This window comes from Cherax quadricarinatus, chromosome 8 (genome assembly GCF_038502225.1).
Source record: "Cherax quadricarinatus isolate ZL_2023a chromosome 8, ASM3850222v1, whole genome shotgun sequence".
NCBI lineage: Eukaryota > Metazoa > Arthropoda > Malacostraca > Decapoda > Parastacidae > Cherax > Cherax quadricarinatus.
Genome location: NC_091299.1, coordinates 31,108,855 through 31,128,549, shown reverse-complemented (window position 1 = coordinate 31,128,549; position 19,695 = coordinate 31,108,855). Strand labels below are relative to the sequence as shown.

Below are 19,695 nucleotides of genomic sequence, written 5' to 3'. Positions count from 1 at the left end.
AAATTTCATAAGCATGTCTCCAAGCTTCTTAGTTAATGAGGGTCCGGTCATCAGACAGTCATTAAGACTTGCTACATCTTTATTGGCATGTATGCTGCAGTTGTATACAACACGTAGTGGAGTGGTTTCAGAACCTTTTCTGACTCCGTGGTATGGGAGATAATGAGCTTCTGTCTTCAATTTGTCTTTGACTACTTTGACTACTCAGTGAATTTATTGTCCAGCTGTTCTTGTATGATATTATCATAGACAGTCAACAGCTCTGGATTTTTCCTGAGCTCATGTATTTGTGCTTTCATTTGTCCAAAAGCCATGCGATAATTGCTAGGTAGATGTGGTGGATTTAATTTCCAGAGTAATCTAACCCAGTACTGTCCATCTTCATAATTGACAGTGTCCAAATATTGGTTATAAGTCTGAGACTCCTGTGGGCTTGGTTTATTTACATCAATACCTATCGCATCTAAATCCCACAACTTATCAACTGGTTCATTCATTTCTTCCAGTAATGATAATTTTTGCTGTGGTATATGATCAGTCGTTATCCTTGTAACTAGAACATTTTCCACTGAATCAATATCAGCTTCTTTCCCACTTTGAGAGGGAATTGGACCACGTATCATATGGCCTCCTGCTGTTTTCAGCAAGTGAACAGTGATAATAATCACTTCCAGTGATTAAATTAATTGGACTAATTGTGTCCGTCTGTATGTCAGGACAGGCTAACTTGACGTTGGCTGCTTTCAGTGCTACAACTGTTTCTTGTAATCCCTGGATCTGCACAGACTTAGGCAAATCATCTACTACTACAGTTTCTACTGTTTTTTTTTTCTGTAAAAAAAAACAGTGAAGCTGGCTAGGTCATATGTCTGTTTACCAGAACTTTGGAAAAAACCAGCTATATCTAACTGTATTTTGGCATAGGGTTGTTTATTCAGTTTATGTAACACTGTTCTTCATGTGAAAGACCTTTATGAGCCTTGATCAAATAGTGTTAGCACATTGGGTTTGTGTAATTTATTAGACAACTCAACTCGAGCTATTGGGAGAGCAGTTGCTTTAAACCAATCTCTCACATTTAATGCTGTTCCTTGTTGACTTCCTGATTCTGAATGTGGTTTTTATGGTTATATTCTTGTTTTTTTGGTCTCATTTGATAGAATGGAAGATATATTACAGAAATAGACATAATATTGATTGGTTTCACGACGAAAAGTACCTTGAAATTGAGCTCAAAGTGGCGGAAATGTTCGATTTTTGCTGATGCTCAGTGAACTTTCTTGTGTAAGTCAAGTTGGTTAATTTTATTAACCTAACCACTCTGTAATCCGGCAAACTCAGTAATCTGGCACACTACAGGTCCCAATGATGCCAGATTTGTGATGGCAGACCTGTGATATAATTATACAATAACAAATTTAGAAGCAGTGCTTTGAAATGGGGTCTAGACCAGCTGATGATGCCTTACCGTCAGCTGTATAATGTACTGCAGGGTAAAAGAGCCCAGAGATCCATTACAGAATTTATGCACACTCCAATACAACCATCGACTTCAGTACCAGAACCTCTACCATTCACTTCTGCTGACAACCAGCAACCATCCACCTCAGCCCAGTAGGGCCACACCATCCATATCTACTCTCTTCACAATCATCCACAAACACCATTACCCACAATTTTAGGTAAGAAGTTTAATATATTTATAGATGGGGTTGTAAGAGAAGTAAATGCGAGGGTCTTGGCAAGAGGCGTGGAGTTAAAAGATAAAGAATCACACACAAAGTGGGAGTTGTCACAGCTGCTCTTTGCTGATGACACTGTGGTCTTGGGAGATTCTGAAGAGAAGTTGCAGAGATTGGTGGATGAATTTGGTAGGGTGTGCAAAAGAAGAAAATTAAAGGTGAATACAGGAAAGAGTAAGCTTATGAGGATAACAAAAAGATTAGGTGATGAAAGATTGAATATCAGATTGGAGGGAGAGAGTATGGAGGAGGTGAATGTATTCAGATATTTGGGAGTGGACGTGTCAGCGGATGGGTCTATGAAAGATGAGGTGAATCATAGAATTGATGAGGGGAAAAGAGTGAGTGGTGCACTTAGGAGTCTGTGGAGACAAAGAACTTTGTCCTTGGAGGCAAAGAGGGGAATGTATGAGAGTATAGTTTTACCAACGCTCTTATATGGGTGTGAGGCATGGGTGATGAATGTTGCAGCGAGGAGAAGGCTGGAGGCAGTGATGTCATGTCTGAGGGCAATGTGTTGTGTGAATATAATGCAGAGAATTCGTAGTTTGGAAGTTAGGAGGAGGTGCGGGATTACCAAAACTGTTGTCCAGAGGGCTGAGGAAGGGTTGTTGAGGTGGTTCGGACATGTAGAGAGTATGGAGCGAAACAGAATGACTTCAAGAGTGTATCAGTCTGTAGTGGAAGGAAGGCGGGGTAGGGGTCGGCCTAGGAAAGGTTGGAGAGAGGGGGTAAAAGAGGTTTTGTGTGCGAGGGGCTTGGACTTCCAGCAGGCATGCGTGAGCGTGTTTGATAGGAGTGAATGGAGACAAATGGTTTTTAATACTTGACGTGCTGTTGGAGTGTGAGCAAAGTAACATTTATGAAGGGGTTCAGGGAAACCGGCAGGCCGGACTTGAGTCCTGGAGATGGGAAGTACAGTGCCTGCACTCTGAAGGAGGGGTGTTAATGTTGCAGTTTAAAAACTGTAGTGTAAAGCACCCTTCTGGCAAGACAGTGATGGAGTGAATGATGGTGAAAGTTTTTCTTTTTCGGGCCACCCTGCCCTGGTGGGAATCGGCCAGTGTGATAATAATAAAAAAAAAAGTATACTATTATTTCCCATAAGTTCTTCAGTTTGTCTAACATGGTTTTGACTAACACAGCATTTTCAGGAATATAACTACCATGTTAAATGACGGTCTACTGTAGATGATATTAGCGAAATATCGAAGTAGTATCTTGTAATGCCTCCTGAGAGCTGGAACAGATTAACTGCATTTCAGTTAATTTAAATGAGGAAAATTGATTCTGCAAATGAGTAAATTCAGATGCAAGCAAGGTCATGGAACCTTGACTTACAAGTTTAAGCCGTTCCGTGACCTAGATCGTAACTCAATTTACTTGTATATCAAATCAATTTTCTTCATTTAAATTAATTGAAAATCCATTAATCCATTCCTGCACTCTGGAGACAAGACAAAATACTTGAATATGACACTAATATCAACTGTATGGCTTATTTATTTTTCACAATCCATCTAATATGACATAATAAACAATATAATTAATGCAGAAACATGATACATACTCTAGAATGAATAAAATAGGGCATAATATATTTGGCAGAGGCAGCGACGGAAGCGTCTGCCATTTCCTGTCTAACCTTGGCTATAGTATCTTCCCATGCTCTTATTGTAAGAGAAAACGGAGTAGTATTTGTGAGGCTAATTGCAGAAATATCATATATAAAAACAGTAAATCATAATACACTACAGAATGTAAAGAAATGTTAAACTGTTTATATAAAGTGTATATGTATTTAAACACTTGGAGCAGAGATGGTGGGAGAGGTTGAGGGTGGAGGGAGGTTGAGGCTGCGGCATGTGATGTCAGTGGCCCTGTAAACCTCCAACAACAACATTGTTATGTTTGATCACTGGACTTAACTGATACAATTTCTTTTTTTTTTTAACCCTTTGACTGTTTTGGCCGTATATATACGTCTTACGACGTACCGTGTTTGATGTATATATACTCATAAATTCTAGCAGCTTCAAATCAAGCAGGAGGAAGCTGATATGCCCACATGTGAGAGAATGGGTCTGTGTGGTCAGTGTGCACCATATAAACAAAATCCTGGAGCACGCAGTGCATAATGAGAAAAAAAAAACCTCCGACCGTGTTTTTTTTTGTTTTTTTTTTAATTAAAATGCCGACTTTGTGGTCTATTTTCGTATAGTATTTATGGTTGTATTTTCGTTTTCTTGGTCTTACTTGATAGAATGGAAAACATAATATAGAAATAGAGGTGATTTTGGTTGGTTTTACTAAAAAAAAGAACCTGGAAATGGAGCTCAAAGTAGGGGAAGTGTTTGATTTTTGCCGATGTTCAAAAGTAAACAAATGATGCCATTGTCCAATAAATGTCCAACTAGCCATTCTAATATGCAGTCATGAATGGGTTGACATTATTTGTACAACTATTACAATATTGCAGTAGTCTGCATAACAGTAAATCTTCTATTTTTTGAATAAAAATTCAAAGTAGAAAGCAAGAGTAATATCAGAGGGGCCTGGAGACGTGACTGATGAACAAAGAAAATGTTATTTTAGAGCCAGGAAGGTTTGCATTGTTCATTCTGGACCTTATTTTGAAATTGTCCTATTTTTTAATTTTCTTGAAATTGGCCAAATTGCAAATTTCTGACCACGTTATTGGGTAGTTGAAATCGGTAAATGGGCAGTTTCTTGTACTCAATCGATAGAAAAATTGGAGTTCTAAAGAAATATCTATGAGTTTGGTCGATTGGAACAATGGAATTAGCCGAAAATAGGGCTCAAAGTGGGCGAAATCGCCGATTTGTAAATATTGCCGAGGTCGCTAACTTCACGACAGCGTAATTCTGTCAGTTTTCTGTCAAATTTCGTTTTTTTTTTTGGTGTCATTACAATCAGGAAAAGATTCTCTATCATTTCATAAGAAAAAATATTTTTTTTTTTTTAAATTTTGCGGCACCAGGAGACACCTCAGGATTGGGGGTTGCGACAGTCAAGGGGTTAATCACTGAACTTAACTGATAGTTTGTTTTGCTTAATCACTGAACATAACTGATACAGCTTTAGTATCTACATATCGTAGATGTACTAAGCTGGTATTGCCTGGCTAAGTCCATGGAAATCATCGTCTTTTTCTTCTCAGCACTGTCCTTTGCACTTATTTTCTTAGGACCCATGGTTAGAAAAAGGAAATTTGGCCAAATGACTGAAAAAATGCAAGCAAACATGAGAGAACTGTTCTTTCAGTGATGTAAATGTGTGTACTACTTACCGGATGTTTTGGCATCAGCTGTGCCAACTAGCGGCAGCATTCTGAATTATTATTATGTACGTATTATGTATTATTATTTATTATTATTATTATTATTAATTTAGGCATTAAGCTCTATCATTATTATTATAATTATTATTATTATTAATTTAGGGAACAAGCTCTATCATTATTATAATATTATTATTATTATTTTTATTATTATTATTATTATTATTATCATCATTATTAATTTAGGTAACTGGAGCACAGACCCAATTCCCTAGATCAAGAGCCCCTCACCAGCGTCAAGGAACCTTAACCCTTTGAGGGTTTCAGCCGTACTAGTACGGCTTACGACCCAGGGTTTTTGATGTAATAGTACGCCTAAATTCTAGTGACCTCAAATCTAGTGGGAGAAAGCTGGTAGGCCTACATCTGAAAGAATGGGTCTATGTGATCAGTGTGCACAGTATAAAAAAAATCCTGCAGCACACAGTGCATAGTGAGAAAAAAAAACTGACCATTTTTTTGGACTAAAACAGCGAATTTGCACTGTATTTTCGTATGGTATTTATTGTTGTATTCTAGTTTTCTTGGTCTCATTTTATAGAATGGAAGACATATTACAGAAATTGAGATGATTTTGACTGGTTTTACAATGAAAAGTACCTTGAAATTTAGCTCAAAGTAGCAGAAATATTTGATTTTTACCAAAGTTCAAAAGTAAACAAATCATGCTAAGCGTCCAATACACGTCAACTGGTGAGTCTAATATTCTTTCGCAAGTGCGCCAATATTATTTATACCATTTTTTACACTAATGAAGTAGTCTGCATAACAGTAAATCTTCTATTTTTTGTGAGAATAAAAATTCAAAGTGGAAAGCAAAAGAATGTAAGAGGGGCCTTGAGACATGACTAATGAACAGAGGAAGTGTCATTTTAGTGCCAGTAATGTCTTTCTTGTTTATTCTGGACCCTATTCAGAAATTGGCATCTTTTGAAATTTGTGTGAAATTGGCAAAATTGCTAAATTCTGACCACTGTACTGGATAGTTGAAATTGGTAAATGGGTGGTTTCTTGCACTCATTCGATAGAAAAAATGGAGTTCTAGCGAAATATTCATGTTTTTTGTCGACTAGTAGAGTGGAATTGGCCGAAAATGGGGCTCAAAGTGGGCAAAATCGCCGATGCGTAAACATCGTTGAGACCGCTAACTTCGCAAGAGCATAATTCCGTAAGTTTTCTATCAAATTTCATATTTTTGGTGTCATTATGATCGGGAAAAGATTATCTATCTTTTCATAAGAAAAAAAATATATATATATTTTTTTAATTTGGCCGACCCAGAGAACGAGTCTCGGAGAGGGCCTGTCGACCCTCAAAGGGTTAAACGGTCCAAATGTATATACAGGAGGGCCCCACTTATACGGCGGGTTAGGTTCCAGGCTCCCGCCGTAAAGCGGAAACCGCCGTAAAGTGGAACACCCTTTTTTTCCACTTACAAATGCATACAAACACTAGATAACAAGTTTACACTAACATATATTATGTTAGCAATAGAACCAGGCATCAAAAAACAATAAAAAAGTACAATACACACACAGTGCACTCATTACTTACCTTAAAATATTTATAGTCTTAATCTAGGGTGAGACAAGTAGTATTTATTGTAAGAAATCAAGTGTGGTATGTATGGTGTCAGCCAGGCTACCATACCAGGCCACCCCACCCACACATAATATTCTATGATATTTAAGCATCCCAGAGCGATAAAATGTATATACAGTTCACTCATTACTTACCTTAAAATATTTGTAGTCTTAATGTAGGGTCAGGAGTAAGTAAATGAGATAAAACGAATAAATGAGAGAGAGAAAGAATGAGTACATGAGAGGGGACAGGCGCAGAGTTATGTAAACAAACCAGGCGAACGTAAGTTTTGTAAACAAACGAAGTGTACACGTCTGGTTTGTGTACAAGTTACATTGTGTACAGGTTGTCTCTACATTGATACGGTAGAATAAATAAAGAAGAACACTCCCATTCTCATGTAACATCATTTTGAGAAGAAATGATGCTCTGAGTGAAGGCAATGGAAGTAAGTCACTCTGACTTTTTTGGGTTATCCTAGGTTCTCTACACATATGTTTTTATGTATTTATGTTATGTATCGTGTTTATTATATAATTTTGAAAAAAAATATCACGGATGGATTAATGAAAATGTGTATATTAACGTAATATACAACATTTAATGATACACCGAGCTCAGACAGCGTAAACAAACTGAACAGGTTGTGGACGATCACTCGGTCAGGCGAAATAGACGGTATTAATACGTGTCCAGTTTTAGTTCATTCATGTACATTTGTAAGAGTTTGTGAAACTTTTACCTTATAATATTTTTATTATTATTATAATAATTAAATCACGAAACAAATACTCTTACACTGTGTACAAGTTAGTACAGAATTATAGCTATAAAGTGAAGGCATACGAAAGGAATATTTTTCTACAGTTATCCCTAGCTAGTAACAGGTGACGGGCTAGAGAAAACGTAATTCTTCCGACACTTCTACAAACCGTTTGGTAAACATCTCGTATATATTTGTATAAATTTTTATACTGTGGGTGCATGTATCATGTTTGTGTGTTACATAATGTGTTTCTTATATAATTTTGAAAAAAATATCATAGATTAAGGGAAATGTCTATATTAACGTAATATGCGACATTAATGCGCCCAAGAGATTATTATTATTACTATTATTATTACTATTATTATTATTATTATTATTATTATTATTATTATTATTGCATCAAGAGTAGAGAGACTCTTAGTGATTTTAATGTGTACCTACATGCCAGCACAGTGTGTAAGTTTATTTAGGTACAGGTGTACACAAGTTTAATTATCAAGTACAATACATATAAAATATAAAATAACTTTAAAACACTTGAAATTTTGGAAAGTTTCCAGACATAATAAGGAGATGTGCTCAGGGAGAATGTAAACAAACTCGGTGGGCGGCTGTGACCGTATTAGAAAGACAGGTGGGGGGAGCCGTATAGCGAGTTTTGGTCATAATTTGAAATGTCCGTATTAGCGGAACGCCGTAAAGCGGGGCCCTCCTGTATATGTTTTTTCAACATTTGAAAGTATGTAAAACATGTACATCATCGTTTTTTTTTTTACATTTGAAAATGTGTAAAAAAAACATAGATCTACTTTTGGAGCACTACGGATTTGAACGTTGATCTATTTGGACCGTTTAAGGGTTAACGCTGGTGAGGGGCTCTTGATCTTGGGAATTGGATCTGTGTTCTAGTTACCTAAATTAATAATAATAATAATAACTAATAATAATAATAATAATTATTATTATTATTATAATAATAACAAATGCTGCCAATTCAGTGCACTGTTTACCTTGCTGTGAGAGCAATTCTCTCATGCTTTGCTTACATTTTTGACAGTCATTTGGCCAAATTTCATATTTCTAAGCATGGGTCCTAAGAAAGTAAGTGTAGAGGACAATGATGAGAAGAAAAAGAGGATGACTTCCATGGAATTAAAGCATGAAACCGTGGCGTAGATAAACAAGCAAGGTGTCCAGGTTTTGCGTTGATGGGGAAGCAGGGGGAGCTGGCTCATAACTCAAATGTTGGCGTATAACTCGGCAAAAAATCGACCCAGGGACGGCTCGTATCTCAAAAAACTCATTCGTTGGGACACTCTTAAGTCAAAGTTCCACCGTACTTGCTAATCTAATATGGAAGTCTAAGCAACTGTATTATACAAGCTCTAGAAAACTGTCCAGAAACAGAGATATAAACTTAAATAAACCAGATGAACCGCACATCCAGCCTGCAGATACAGATGTCTTCTCTACTACTGGATCAAAACTAGCAAGCAAAATCCCAACCTCAAATACTCAGGCAAAAGACTACCTTACTGAAAATTACCCAAATACGTATTCTGTATCTAGCTCCTGTTAATCCTGTTGAAGTCTTGCTCATCATAAAGTCACTTAAAAACAAGTCAGGAAACTTAAATAATTTGCCACCACTCATGTACAAAAAAAGCAGCTCATGCTGTTGCCCACTGTTGCAACTCTGTTTAACAAATCAGTAGAATCTTCAACTTTCCCATCCATGGATAATTAAAGTATAATGAACACTTTGTCAATTCTCAGTAATAACCCACATGGAGACAGAAACACAGAAGATTAATTGGTCTGTATATTTCAGTCCCCTTCTGGGATCCTCTTCAGAAGATACATAAATGAAATTAGGATAAGAATGTATAGGGAAGGTTACACCTCACCCCCTACACGTGAGTAGGTTTGTGATGTCAAGCAGTGGGTGAGTGAGAAGACAAGTCCTGAAGTGCAGCTAAAAATTTGGGTTGGAAACCCCTTTGTGCTATGTAATCCCTGATGTTGTGCTGGCATTATGTTTTAGATTCAGTAAATCGTTTTTTCTCAGTTGTTGTTTGGAATAACTTATTGACAAATATTTACAGTAAATAGTGTAAATACATTGTCTTGTGCACCAACAATGAAAGAAATCTGACGGTAAAAAAAAAAATAAAAAAAAGTTGTTATACTGCCCCTTAACCTTAGGTGGCCACAATGGAGTGATTAACATTTGAGATGAATACAGATATTGAGAGTAAGTACTATATTTATTGATTATATTGATGAGAAAGTTTTACCTTTTTATTTATTTTATTAACACAACTGGCCGATTCCCACCAGGGCAGGGTGGCCCAAAAAAGAAAAACTTTCATCATCATTCACTCCATCACTGTCTTGCCAGAGGCACACTTACACTACAGTTATAAAACTGCAACATAACACCCCTCCTTCAGAGTGTAGACACTGTACTTCCTATCTCCAGGACTCAAGTTCAATCTGCCGGTTTCCCTGAATCCCTTCATAAATGTTACCTTGCTCACACTCCAACAGCACATCAGGTCCTAAAAGCCATTTGTCTCCATTCGCTCCTATCTAACACGCTCACACATGCTTCCTCGCACACAAAACCTTTACCCCCTCCCTCCACCCTTTTCTAGGCTGACCCCTACCCTGCGTTTCCTCCACTACAGATTTATACACTCGAAGTCATTCTATTTTGTTTCATCCTCAATACATGTCCGAACCACCTCAACAACCCCTCCTCAGCCCTCTGGATAATAGTTATGGTAATCCCGCACCTCCTCCTAATTTCCAAACTTCGAATTCTCTGCATTATGTTCACACCACACATTGCTCTCAGGCACGACATCTCCACTGCCTCCAGCTTTCTCCCTCTTTCAACATTCACCACCCATGTTTCACAGCCATATAAGAGCATTGGTATAACTATACTCACATACTTCCATATCTTTTAACCTCTCACCTCTTGCCAACACCTGAGCATTCACTTCTCTTACAACCCTATCTATAAATATATTGAACAACCATGGTAACATCACACATCCTTGTCTAAGGCCTACTTTTACTGGGAAATAATCTCCCTCTCTCCTACATACTCGAACCTGAGCCTCACTTATCCTCGTAAAAACTCTTCACTGATTTTGGTAACCTATCTCCTGTTCCATACATTTGCAGATTTTGGTAACCTATCTCCTGTTCCATACATTTGCAACATCTGCCACATTGCTCACCTATCCACCCTGTCATATGCCTTTTCCAAATCCATAAATGCCACAAAAACCTCTTTACCCTCATCTAAATACTGTTCACCTATGTTTCACTGTAAACACTTGGTCTACAGACCCCCTACCTTTCCTAAAGCCTCCTTGTTCATCTGGTATCCTCCTACTCCATCTTAATCTTAATTCTTTCAGTAATAACTTTACCATACACTTTACCAGGAATACTCAACAGACTTATTCCCCTATAATTTTTGCACCCTCTTTTGTCCCTTTTGCCTTTATACAAAGGAACTATGCATGCTCTCTGCCATTCCTTAAGTACCTTACCCTCTTCCGTACATTTATGAAATACAATGGTACCCCGAGATTCAGCCATAATTCGTTCCAGAAAGCTGTTCAGGTGTTGTTACCGAACAAATTTGTTCCCATAAGGAATAATGCAAATTAGATTAGTCCATTTCACACCCCCAAAAATGCACTTACAAAAGCACTTAAAACGTGTGAGGTCATTTGTTTACTCTTGAACATCGGCGAAAATTTAACATTTCCGCTACTTTGAGCTCAGTTTCAAGCCATTTCCAGTGCTAAAACCAATGAAAATCATCTCTATTTCTGTAATATGTCTTCTATTCTATCAAATGAGACCAAGACGCAAATACAACTATAAAAAACATACGAAAAAACACTTCAAAGTTGCTGTTTTAATCGAAAATCATGGTCTCAGTTTTTTTTCTCTCATTATACACAGTGTGCTGCAGGATTTGTTTTATGTGGTGCACACATACTACATTGATGTATTCTCTCATATCTAGGCCCAAATGTACCACTCACAGTTTATCAGAGTGAGCTGAGCTCATGGCGTAGGTCTATGGTTTGGACCCTGAACGTAAAGCCATAGATTGGACCCTGAAAGGGTTAACCTCTGTTTTTCTCTCGATATACTCCTCCCTCCTTGCATCACTTCTGCTTTGTAAAAACCTCTCATATGCTAACTTTTTCTCCCTTACTACTATCTTTACATCATCATTCCACCAATTGCTCTTCTTCCCTCCTGCACCCACTTTCCTGTAACTACAAACCTCTGCTGAACACTCACTCTTAACACTACATCTTCGACCTCGTTGCCTATACTCTCACTAGCCTATTTATCCTCCAATAGCTGTTCATATCTTACCCTAACTGCCTCCTCCTTTAGTTTATAAACCTTCACCTCTCTTATTTGCTGCTTCTATTTTCCTTGTATCCCATCTATCTTTTACTCTCACTGTAGCTACAACTAAAAAGTGGTCTGATATATCTGTGGCCCCCCTGCTCAACAGTCTTTTATCTACCAATATATAGTCCAACAAACTTCTGTCATTACGCCCTATGTCATATCTTGTATACTTATTTATCCTCTTTTTCTTAAAATATGTATTACTTATACCAAACCCCCATTTCTATACAAAGTTCAATCAAAGGGCCGCCATTATCATTTACACCTGGCATCCCAAACTTACCTACTTTAGCATTTAGGTCCCCTACCACAATTACTATTACTCTCTCACTTGGTTCAGAAGTTCCTACACACACACACACACACACACACACACGCACACACACACGCACACACACATACACACACACACACACACACACACACACACACACACACACACTCACACACACAGACACACACACACACACACACACACACACACACACACACACACAGACACACACACACACACACACACACACACACACACACACACACACACACACACACACACACACACACACACACACACACACACACACACACACACACACACACACACACACACACACACACACACACACACACACACACACACACACACACACACACACACACACACACACACACACACACACACATACATACATATCCATCCATCAGATCCAGAGATACAGAGGGAAAATAAATGGGAAGAGGAGAGGGAGAGGTCAATAATTATTCATGGGCTTCAGGAGCCTGAAGGGCAGACCTATGATGAAAGAAAGCATTGGGAGAAAACAGAGATTAAGAACATCATTGCAATAACAGGAAAGAGGGACATGTCTCAGGTAGAAAATTTTCACAGACTTGGGAGGGGGAGGGTATTCGAGGGAAAAAAATTGACCGGTCAGATTGACATTCAAGACAGATGTGGTACGGAACAGGATACTACAACAGAAACCACTGTTAAAGGACTCTCCAGATTATCAAAAAGTGTTCCTTAATCGAGACAGAACACGAAAGGAAAGGGAAAAACAAAGTGAGAGCAAGACAGAACCAGTGGAAGGAAAGAGAGAGAGGACAGGCAACGACAGACAGGAAAACTCAGCCTTTGGGAGAACATCAAACACAAATGCTTACAGAAACCTCTCAACCCCTGTCACCACATATCAACCAAACACAGTAAACAGAAACGAACCTCACTCCATAGCCACCACCCCCTAAGCACTAATTCCACAATCACAGCAGCCTCCCATAATATTGTGCCCTGCCTCCCACCCTTCCAGCCTGCACCTTCCTCTCCCATCTCCCAAAATACAGTAATGGAAAGGAAGCTAAAGGTATGGTACACCAATGCAGATGGAATGACAAATAAGAGCGAAGAGTGGCAAGAACGCATCATTGATGCATCACCTGACATCATAGCACTAACAGATACAAAACTTACAGGGATGATAACAGATGCAATTTTTACACCTGGATATCAGATTATGAGGAAGGATAGAACAGAGGAGGGGGAGGAGTAGCATTGCTCATAAAAAAAACAGTGGAGTTTTGAGGAGATGGGAGGAATGGAAAGAAGGGAAACAGATGACTTCATTGTAGGAACACTTCAGACTGGTGGTCCAAAGGTGATGATACCAATGATGTATAACCCACCACTTAACAGCAGGAGAACAAGAGAAGAGTATGATGTGCACAATAGGGCAATGGTGGATACACTAGCTGAAGTGGCCAGGAGGGCTCATATGGGTAGGACAAAATTGCTTATAATGGGGGATTTCAATCATAAAGAGATTGACTGGGAAAACCTAGAGCCACATGGGGGACCAGAAACATGGAGGGCTAAGATGTTGGAGACTGTATTGGAGAACTTTATGCATCAACATGTTAGGGATACAATCAGAGAGAGAGGAGAGGATGTTGCAGCAAGGCTGGATCTCATATTCACCTTGAATAGTTCAGACATAAGGGATATCACCCACGAAAGACCCCTTGGCGCTAGTGATCATGATGTCCTGAGTTTTGAATATCTTATTGAGTTAACAGTGGAGAATGCAGCAGCACGAGAACAAAGAGAGAAACCAAACTTCAAAAAAGGGGACTACATAGGAATGAGAAGTTTTCTGCATGAAGTGCAGTGGGAAAGAGAACTAGATGGAAAGACAGTAAATGAAATGATGGAAATAGTAACCACTAAGTGCAGGGAGGCAGAGGAAAGGTTCATACCAAAGGGCAACAGAAAAAATGGTAAGACCAGAGTGAGCCCATGGTTTAATTGGAGGTGTAAAGAGGCCAAAGCCAAGTGTGCGAGAGCATGGAAAAGGTATAGAAGGCAAAGGACTCAAGAAAACAAGGAGCTGAGCAGAAGAACCAGAAACGAATATGCAAGGATAAGGAGAGAGGCCCAGAGGCAATACGAGAACGACATAGCATCAAAAGCCAAATCTGAACCAAAGTTGTTATACAGTCACATTAGGAGAAAAACAACAGTCAAGGACCAGGTAATCAGGCTGAGGAAAGAAGGAGGGAGCTGACAAAGAGTGACCAAGAAGTATGTGATGAACTAAACAAAAGATTTAGAGAAGTATTCACAATAGAGTCAGGAATGCTTCCAGCAAACTGTGGAGTTCGGGTGCACCAGCAGGCGCTGGACACAATACACATAACCAAGGTAGAGGTGAAGAAACTGCTAGACGAACTCGATACCTCAAAGGCGGTGGGCCCAGATAACATATCTCCATGGATACTGAGAGAGGGAGCAGAGGAACTGTGTGTGCCATTAGCAGCAATCTTCAGTAAATCTATCGAAACAGGGCAGTTGCCTGAGGCGTGGAAGACAGCACATGTAGTTCCAATTTTTAAGAATGGGGACAGACAGGCAGCATTAAACTACAGACCAGTGTCACTGACTTGTATAGTATGTATAGTCATGGAAAAGATTATCAGGAGAAAAGTAGAAGAACACATTGAAAAGATTGGGCTCATACATGACAGCATGGCTTCAGAGATGGGAAATCCTGTGTCACAAATTTACTTGAGTTCTGCGATAAGGTAACAGAAGTAAGACAGGAGAGAGAGGGATGGGTAGATTGCATCTTTTTAGATTGCAAGAAGGCTTTTGACACAGTACCACACAAGAGACTGGTGCAAAAATTGGAGGGGCAGGCAGGAATAAAGGGGAAGGTACTGCAATGGATCAGGGAATACCTGACAGGAAGGAAACAACGTGTGTTGGTACGTGCTGAAGTGTCGGAGTGGGTGAATGTGTCGAGTGGGGTTCCACAAGGTTCAGTCCTAGGCCCGGTGCTGTTTCTTGTATATGTGAATGACATGGTGGAAGGAATAGATTCAGAAGTGTCACTGTTCGCTGATGATGTGAAACTGATGAGGAGAATACAAGTGGGAGAGGATCAGTTAAGATTACAAGGGGATCTGGACAAACTACAAGTATGGTCCGACAAAAGGCTCCTGGAGTTTAACCCCAGTAAGTGTAAGGTCATGAAGATTGGGGAAGGACACAGAAGACCACAGATGGAGTACAGGTTAGGAAACCAACAGCTGCAAACATCAGTTAAAGAGATGGATCTTGGGGTAAGCATTATAACGAACATGTCCCCTGAGGCACACATCAATCAAATAACTGCTGCAACATATGGGAGATTGGCAAACCTGAGATTGGTGTTTAGACATCTGAGTAAGGAGTCATTCACAACATTGTACACAGTGTACGTAAGGCCTATACTACTGGAATATGCAGCGCCAGTATGGAACCCTCACTTAGTCAAACATGTCAAGAAATTGGAGAAAGTGCAAAAATTTGCAACACGATTAGTCCCGGAACTGAGGGGTATGTCTTATGAGGAGAGGTTAAGGGAACTCAACCTGATGACACTAGAGGATAGGAGGGATAGAGGGGACATGGTAACAACGTATAAAATACTAAGAGGCATTGACAAGGTGGACAAGGATCGAATATTTCAGAGATGGGATACAGAAACACGGGGACACAATTGGAAACCGAAAACCCAGATGAGTCATAGGGATGTTAGGAAGTATTTCTTTAGTCTTAGAGTTGTCAGGAACTGGAATAATCTGGAGAGTGAAGTAGTGGAAGCAAGTTCCATAAATAGCTTTAAGAAGAGGTATGACAAATATCATGGAGCAGGGAGAGAGTGAATTAGTATCGACCAGTGAAGAGGCAGGGCTAGGAGCTATGACTCGACCCCTGCAACCACATATAGGTGAGTATATAGGTGAGTACACACACACACACACACACACACACACACACACACACACACACACACACACACACACACACACACACACACACACACACACACACACACACACACACACACACACACACACACACACACACACACACACACACACACACACACACACTCACACACACACACACACACACACACACACACACACACACACACACACACACACACACACACACACACACTCACACACACACACTCACACACACACACACACACACACACACACACACACACACACACACACACACACACACACACACACACACACACACACACACACACACACACACTCACACACACACACACACACACACACACACACACACACACACACACACACACACACACACACACACACACACACACACACACACTCACACACTCACACACACACACACACACACACACACACACACACACACACACACACACACACACACACACACACTCTCACTCTCACTCACTCTCACACTCTCACTCACTCTCACTCCCTCCCTCTCCCTCTCTCTCTCTCTCTCTCTCTCTCTCTCTCTCTCTCTTTCTCTCTCTTTTTCTCTCTCTTTTTCTCTCTCTCTTTTTCTCTCTCTCTTTTTCTCTCTCTCTTTTTCTCTCTCTTCCTCTCTCTCTCTCTCCACAGACTCCTCTTTTCTCCAGGTGCACACACACATTATGACCCACTTTTTGCATGAAACCCTTATTTTAATCCACACAATCCTTAAATTTATACATTTATATTCCCTCTTCTCCTTCCATAACTGATCCTTCAACATTATTGATACCCCTTCCTTAGCTCTAACTCTCTTCAATACTCCTGACTTAATCCCTATGTTTATGTACTGAGCAGATGCATGTATAGATTTTACATATGTATTTATGATGGGTTGGGATAGGCTAAGGAGATAAGGTATTTTTTAACTGTAGTTTTAAAAGTGCTAGCTGTACCAGAGGTTATGGAGATTTCTGTTAGTGTGTTCCAAATTTTGGGCCCTTTTATGTACAGTGAGTTTTTGGTCACTTTGTTGAGACGATTGAATGTGCATTGATGGTAAGGTACCACGAGTTGAGATTTGCTGGATGGGGTTGAGTTTTTGTGAACTGAGGTATTGTAACAGTTGATGTTTGCTTTCTTTTTTCCTTGTTTAATAAACCAGTCAGGGTATGCACTTTGGAGAAATGTGTTCTAAGGATTTATTTTTTGCTTGGTCTAACTTTGAGGGGCTGAATATGCTGAGTGCACGCAAGAAGAGGCTTCAGATGGTTCTCTTCTTAATTTAGATTGAATGGTGGCTGTAGAAGTGAACATAGTTGGCAGTATGAGTGGGCTTCCTATAAACTGAGAATTCAACCTGATCATTATTACTGGTGATGAGAACATCAAGGAATGGAAGTTGATTATTTCCCATTCAACTTTGAACTGTTTAGAGGGAAGAAGATGGTTAACATTCTCAAAGAATGTGTTGAAGCTGCCCCAGCTGTCATCTAATATGGTAAAGACATCATCATCTTACCTGTACCAGGTCATGTCTGGTGGTTTAATGCTGGGAAGGATGGTAGTTTCATAGTATTCCATGTATAAATTAGCGAGTATGGGAAAGAGTGGACTTCCCATGCTGCAGCCAAATTTCTGCCTGAAGAATTCATTGTTGAAAGAGAAAACATTAGTAGTGACATGTAATTTAGTGAGGGCTAAAATTTTCATGATAGAAATTGAGGGAACTACTTTTGATGTGGCAGCAATTTGGTGGCGAGGAAGTTTAGGCCATCATCGACTGGTAGTCTAGTGAACAAGGAATCCACATCCAAACATAACATCCTTTTGTTCTGCAGGTTGATGTTTCTAGCTTTTTCAATGAATCTTCTGAATGTATCAGATGTGACTGTGAAAACTTGCTGAGGAAAGGAAGTAGAAGACTGCTTAGCCATTAAGCTAATTTGTACAAAAATGACCTTCTAAAAATGATTGGTCTCAATGATATACCCTGCTTATGGGTTTTGGGTAACCCCTAAAAATAAGGGAGACTTGGGTTTGTTGTTCTGAACTGGAGCAAAATGTCACTGTCCTCTTTGTTATTTCCAGTGGCTCAAACTACTTTGTTAAAATTAGCACTAACGGTTGGGAGGGGATTTTTGTTTAGTTTCTCATGTGTGTTATTGTCATTTAATAGATCATAGGCTTTGGTGAAGTAATCATTTTTGTTCAAAATCATTATCTTTCTCCCTCTGTCTGAATAAAGTACAGTGGTACCTTTGGATACAAACGTATTTCGTCTCAGAAGGCTGTTCAAATGCTGATACCGAACGAATTTGTTCCCATAAGGAATAACATAAATTAGATTAATCCATTTCAGACCCCCAAAAATACACTTACGAAAGCACTTACATAAATACACTTACATAATTGTATGCATTTTGAGCTGTTCGTATCCTGAGGTACCACTGTAGTAACAATTATGTTGTCATTGCATCTGAGTTCTTGTAGAGAAAGATTGTAGCACTGAGGTAAACCATTGTTCTTAAAACAGTCTTGGATGCCATTTAACAAAATGCCCTTGATGCACAGTAGGTTTTTGTCATGATCATTGTTGGCTAGATATTTGTCAAAACTTGTGGTGTAATCCAGAGCATGGTTAACCAAGGGTTACCCTGATCCTCAAAGGAGGCAATCCAACTGAAGTGAATAACTATAGGCCTAAAATCTTCAAAAAAAAAAAAAATACATAAGCGAATTAACTCCTACCTAATATCTCATGTTAACATACTTATCCCCTGCCAGTTTGCATGTGGGCCGAAAAAGTACAAATGATGCAATTATATAAGTGCTCAAACTGCTGTGTGCATCACTTGAAAAAATTAATATCCTTTGGGGTTTTTCATAGAACTGTGGAAAGCTTTTGATACAGTGGACCCCAATATCTTGCATCTGAAACTAGAACATTACAGAACATTACTCTTGAATGCCTTATCTTATCTTAGTACATATAGTCTCCACAAATAGTGTAACCTTGTCTGCTCAGCCTGTAGATGCATCTCATCTCCTTCACAGATGACACTACTTATGTCTTCTCCCACTCAAACCCGACTGTGCTTAGTGACACTGTTAATGACGAGCTCCTAAAAATATTTATGTGGATGATGACCAACAGACTCACTCTCAATTTAGACAAAACCTGCTACATGCTGTTTGGAACAACTAAAAATATCCAACTTAACATATTGATCAGTGGTTTCCCCATTACAAGATACACTGAGGGCAAATTTTTAGATCTTCACCTTGACTGCAACCTTAAATTTCAGACCCACATCCAACATATAGCCAAGAAGGTTTCCAAAACAGTAGGCATCCTTTCCAAAATATCGTGCCATGTACGTACCTCAAACAGCACTACTTACACTCTCTAATCTACCCTTACCTCACCTATGGTATTTGTGCCTGGGGATCTACTACAGCTAATCACCTTA

At 39.3% G+C, this 19,695-nt stretch overlaps 1 protein-coding gene across 3 annotated transcripts in view; it reads left to right on the top strand.

The window, feature by feature from the left end:
• The window catches only part of MsrA (methionine sulphoxide reductase A), a 47,923-nt gene that overhangs the window by 15,810 nt on the left and 12,418 nt on the right, over window positions 1-19,695 (top strand). The gene's annotated exons all lie outside the window — the stretch shown is intronic.